Here is a 6,100-nt window from a genome sequence, read left to right as displayed (position 1 = left end):
CCATTGTGCTTCATTGATAAAACTTATACACCATCTTGTTTGCCTGCTCACGAATCGGCTGTTTTGTTTCTGTAGTCACACATATCAATTTTTTATATTACTAAAATACGTACTGTTATCATTTCTTCACTTGAAATACCTTCTTACTTTTATATATGCATGAGACAAAACTTGGTAATTCAAGACCGGTTTACTCAGACTAGGTTACATGTTGTGTGATTTGATACTGTATTAAGATCCATGTCCTTATGAAAAAGTTAGCGAAGAATATTCTTATCTTAATCTGCTGTAGTTCATGTTTGTGTTAACTGTTGTAACAAGTGACTGTGTACATGTGCATAATATATATGACCTGCTCAGCAAGTTGGCATTTGTCTTGAATTTCTATGGCTATTTTATTTTCTAGAGGGATTACCCATAGTTCAGCCTTTTGTGTTGAATACTCTTTGCAATTTGTGCAGCAACTATGTTAAAAACAACCTATAAAAACTAATACAATTGATCATACTGTAATTATGTCACAAGTGCTGTTGTAACAGTGCTATGGATATATGACTTTCTTCACTGTGTTCACCATGAAGTTGAACAGGTGAATTTATCAAAGTATAGTATTTGGCTTATACACAAGTGCTTACATGCAAGAAGCTATCCAAACTTGGAAATAGCAATAATAAAGTAACATTCACCACATCAACACTCACATTTGCTTATATCATTATTCCATGAATAGGCAAATGCAATAGAGTCAAGACACATGATAGTGTGTCGTGCACCAAGTACAGCCAGTGTGGGCACTGTTCATCTTTGCCCCACCCTTGGATTTCTTTCTACACTTTGGTTGTATATGTTCCCTGCAATTCTCATATGGTTAGCTAAATAAGTATGTGTTAGAAAGAATTAGGAATTTGAAACTAGAGTAGGGGCAATGTAGTACCGCTGCAATAAAAAAGTACTGGATTCATAATGTCCAGATACTGTAAAACAATAAGAACTATTGTGCTACGGAGATTCTGTAATCAAAATGTACAGTAGGGATATTCACTTCTTATTGTTTTATAGTATCTGGACATTACGTACTACTCCAAACCAGCTTGTTTCAGTACTTTTTATTGCAGCGATACTACATTGTCCCTACTCTAGTTTAAAATTCCTATTTTTCTTAATATTGTTTGTAAACTTTTTTTTGTCAATTCATGACCACTGCAGCAATCATGAATCTAACAATAATATAATCATAAAAGCACAAGGTTATATTCCATATACTACTGATGAGCACCAATGGCACCACCGTCTGGTGTAGCCGCCAGACTAGTTCACTTACATGCAGCTATACCCAACAATAGTCTACTTTCGTATATACATATGCTTTGTGCATACCATTCCACAAGCAGTCTATTTCCTGATGGCAGATGACATTGGCAGTCCATTTCCTGGTGGCAGGCAACATGTCGTCTACAACGGAGAACAGCTTACTGAACTACCTGCACGTATATTCCAGTATGTTGTTACAATATATTGTAAAACATGCATGCCTAGAGATCGAAGCTATGCCGTGCTATAGTCGCTCTAGTATGGAAGGATAAAAGTGAGACAATAGCACACATACAGTATTGTATGGCTATCAATATGCCAAAGGTTTCTTTTTAAGTAAATTCGAAGCATTTCTGTGAAAGAAGTAGGGCCGTGGCTGTAGCCACTTTTCCGCTACACTTGCCTGAACAAGCAGGCAGCAGTCAGTAGAAAATTCTTGTTTTTCTATAATTCTGTAGCAACTTGACAAAAACATTTCTAGTCAATCTGAAGGCACTTTTGGGATAGATTTGCCCAACCAATTTTGTCATGTCATTAGCGGGGATATCGAGGCAGGTTTTTGGGTGATATTTTATCACAGGCCATGTCCACATCTTCCTCGTCCCTACTATATATCAAGTTACTGACCAAAGAACATAGATAATGAATGTAATTGCATAGGCGGTTAAATTTATATGAATTTGTGGGTTGTGTAAATGACCACAACTCCATAACTTTTGAATGGAATAAGCTATGAACTTGCAATAAGTATCAACTGGCTTGTTCCTTGGATAAAGATCTTCACTTTGATACTGACCCATTTTGAACAAATTGAGTATTGGCTGGATGATAGCTTTATAGACAAAAAGGTCACTATTTCTGAGCATAAAATGAGCTGTAACAGATATGAAAAGTCAAATCAGCAATAAATTCACCTCTCAAATTTCATGTCCTAACTGTGTAGAAAGTGTAACACTTTTATCACAAAGTGCACAATTCACTCCCCCATTTTTGCAATAGTTCAGGGGCGTATATAGCCAGACTTTTATCTGGGTAGGTTCTTTTAGAAGAAAAAATGGACTTTTTGTATGATGTGATGCAGGATTACATCAGGGTGTGCATCCAACATGGTTTAAACTAGGGGAGTCTGGGGGTATGCCCCCCAGGAAATTTTAAAATAGGTGCTAAATGTTGAATTTGGTGGCATTTCAGTAAAAAAACAACACAATCGTTAGGTAGCAAATTCAAGCTCAAGACCAGATATATGGATGACATCTGGCAAAGTACAGGGGTATCTCTACTGTAATTATGCCATATGTGTAAAGTATTGAAATGTCACGGTGAATATGGGTGAGTGCTCTCTCAGTGAGGCAGTGGAGCAGGCCAAAGAGTGCTTTAAGACAATGAAATTTACACATTACATGGAGTTGAAGCAAGGATCATGAGGGTCTTGCTCCCCCAAAATTTGATGAAAGCTCCAGTTTATTAGATGATCTCACTATAATTTGTAAATAAAAAATGAAGCAGTTAGCTACATACGTGTATATTATATAGCTTTTAAAAGAAAATGTAAATGTGATTGTTCTATTAGAGTGATTGCTCTATTAGAGTGATTGCTCTATTAGAGTGGTTGACTACTATCTTGATCTTGTATTACAAGCACCGAATAAGCTACTCAGAGCACTTAATTTAGTTTGATATTGGTGGTATTTAGTAAACTGTAGCTAATGGACTTTTTCTACTGAAAATTTGGACTTGTATACTAAAAATTATAGACATATTTGTTAAAATTTGGACCTATTTGCTAAAACTGTGGACCTTTTTACTGAAATTGTGGATCTTTTTTCCAAGAGGGCGGTTCTTCAGACCCCCCTGAACCTCTTGGCTACAGGCCTGACTAACACGTATCTAGTAAAAAATTACATTACTATGATATAATTGGCAAATATTGAATAGTGAGAAATGGCATACAGGCTTTACTGCATTACATGCTTAGTCATAGAAGACAGCTAGATACGATATGCACTTAGCCCAGAAAGTGCCGGCAGTACAGGGAATTTAACACTTCTTGCAATTTCGTATGAAATGCATAGTGTAAATGAGTACACATGCGTACGATTTATCTGGTACAGTACATTAAATTTTATCTAATACTATTCTGGATCTGTACAGCCACCTTCTAGTGCCTATATAGAAAACTGATAATCAAACTGCTAACATCTCCCTCAGCCAGCCAGACCATGTATGTATACACACCAAGGATGTATCAATCCTCAATGTACTGATAGTCTGGGCTAGCTTGTAACTTCTGTTGAATCAAACTAGCTGTCATTTAGCACAGAATTCATCATGTTTAGTAGGCTTGGTCACATATCCACAAGCATATAATGTATTTTACAAGAGCCAAGAAAAGCACCATTTTCATGCATCCATACTTTGATAGTGCCTGAACAAACATTAACCATTTAATATGCTGTGGAAAGTAATAGGGCACCACCTATACCAAATATAAGCTCAGCCATCACTTAGATATCATTAATTGTCTTGTTTCTTTGTCTTATTGTTCTTATTATTCATTTTTTTGCATCACTTAGAAAAATCAAAATAACTTGCACATGCTTTAGTTGATCTGCTACAAACTTGGTGAACAATAAGAGCATAATACAGCACAGTTACAGTCCAATTTTCACACAGATCGCATAATGAAAAAGGGAGTTGTACATGATTTTTGAAAAATGTTAAACTGATTTATTGTCATGTCTACAAAGTAATCTGCTCAGTTGAAAGAATAACTTGAAAATTGTATTATTCATGGAGTAACAATTGTAGTGTAAACCTTTTTGTGATTTGAAAGAAATCAGAGTAACCATCATGGAGTTATAACAAATATGCCAACTATATAATTATTATGTGACCTAGTCTGCGAAAAGGGGGTCTTATAGCCTTGTCAATTGCATGTACTTGGCAACCTGTAACGTGACTTGTGAATGCAATATCACCCTGAAATTTAGTCCACTTGTACCCCTAACATAGCACTATGGCGTGGTGTAATATAAAGGTGATAGGGTAAAAACATGAGGAGTTATGATTAGTCAAACTTTACAATTTGGAAAGGCTATAAGACCCCTTTTTGCAGACCGGGTCACATATAATAGATTGCACACCTGTTACACATATTAAGTGTAACAGTATGCAATCTAGATTATGAATAAAAAAATTGTTGTTACACCTACCAGACAAACTGCTAAAGAAAGTGACTTTGAAAATTTGAATGTATGTAGAAGTCGATCAAAGTCATCCTGTAAAGAGTTCAGCTAGTTATACAAACAAGTCACTCCGTATACTGTAGAGTTTGGCTATACGTATGTTACAAGTCACCCTGAAGAGAGTTCAGCTATGTTACCATTTGAGAGTTCAGCTATATACAAACAAGTTACTCTGTAGATGGTTATGTAACATGTCACCCTATAGAGAGCTCAGCTACACAACTAGACACCTTGTAGAGAGTTCAGCTAAATAAACAAGTCACCCTGTAGAATGCTCAATTACATAGCAAATCACCCAGTAGAGAGTCCAGCGACAGACAATTCACTCCGTAGAATGTAGCAAATCACCCTTAGAGTGTTCGGCTACACAACAGGACATTTTGTAGAGAGTTTAGCTATGATATGTCACCCTGCAGAACATTCATATATAACAAGTCACCCTGTAGCAAATATTAGCTACAGACAAGTCACCCTGTAGAGAGAATAATTTACGCTGTAGAGAGCTCATCTACGTACAAACCATTATTCACCCTATAGAGAGTTCAGCAACATTACAAATCTCCCTACATAGAGTTCAGCTACATTGCAAGTCACCCTGTACAGAATTCAGCTACATTGCAAGCCTCTCAATAGACAGTTCAGCTGCATAACAAGTCACCTTGTAGAGTGTTCATCTACGTTAAATGTCACCCTTTAGAGTGCTCAACTACATGCACTATAACTCTCCTTTTATAGAGTTCAACTATATACATTGCAAGATACCCTGTAGACTATTCAGCTAAGAAACAAGTCACCCTTTTATATATAACTTTTGCTCCATGATAATACATTACACAACTATAATGAACAACTAAATAGTTCAAACAGACAACACAAATTAAAAGTCATTTTCTTCTCCCTATACAGTCCAGAAAAAATACAAGTGAGAAGGAAAGCTCAAGACCCTCCTATTGCCAGCTTTGGGGCTTACAATGTGAAAAGAAATGATATCAGTATACAAAAAACTGCCAAGCTGTGAAAAGGGGTGCAATCCCCTAAAAAAGCTAAGGGTGAAAAGTTGTGAAATCAAACAAGAAATAACTACAATGATGCTAGTGCATATCATTAAGTATCATTTCTTGGATGCCACTGTTAATCCCTGCTTTAACAGGTTTTTAGTATACAGCTCTATATAGTAGCCTTCTGACCAGTCCTATTGCAATGAAAAATACGGCAATCATTTCTAATGTAAATGGGAGCCTTTTACCTAGACAAACAGTGACCTAAGTGACCCAGCCATTCTTGTGCAATCTATATAATCCAATCTGTACAATAATTATGTATGTAGATAAGCATACATAGTTTTAAAAACTCCTAACAACTTGTTGGGATGGTTTACTTGCAAGTCATACTGAAAGCAGTTTTACTAACCAATACTGCCAAAGTGCTGTAAAGGTAGCTATTGTGAGGTAGCTGGTTTCTGGTCAATGCTTTGAATTCTTTGGGAAGGTGCCATACTGCATGATTAAATAAATAATTTATCATGTTTTATAACATGCAGTTTT

Source organism: Dysidea avara, chromosome 4 (assembly GCF_963678975.1).
Source record: "Dysidea avara chromosome 4, odDysAvar1.4, whole genome shotgun sequence".
NCBI classification, from domain to species: domain Eukaryota; kingdom Metazoa; phylum Porifera; class Demospongiae; order Dictyoceratida; family Dysideidae; genus Dysidea; species Dysidea avara.
The sequence above is the reverse complement of the archived record's forward strand: the minus strand, read 5'-3'. Positions refer to the sequence as shown.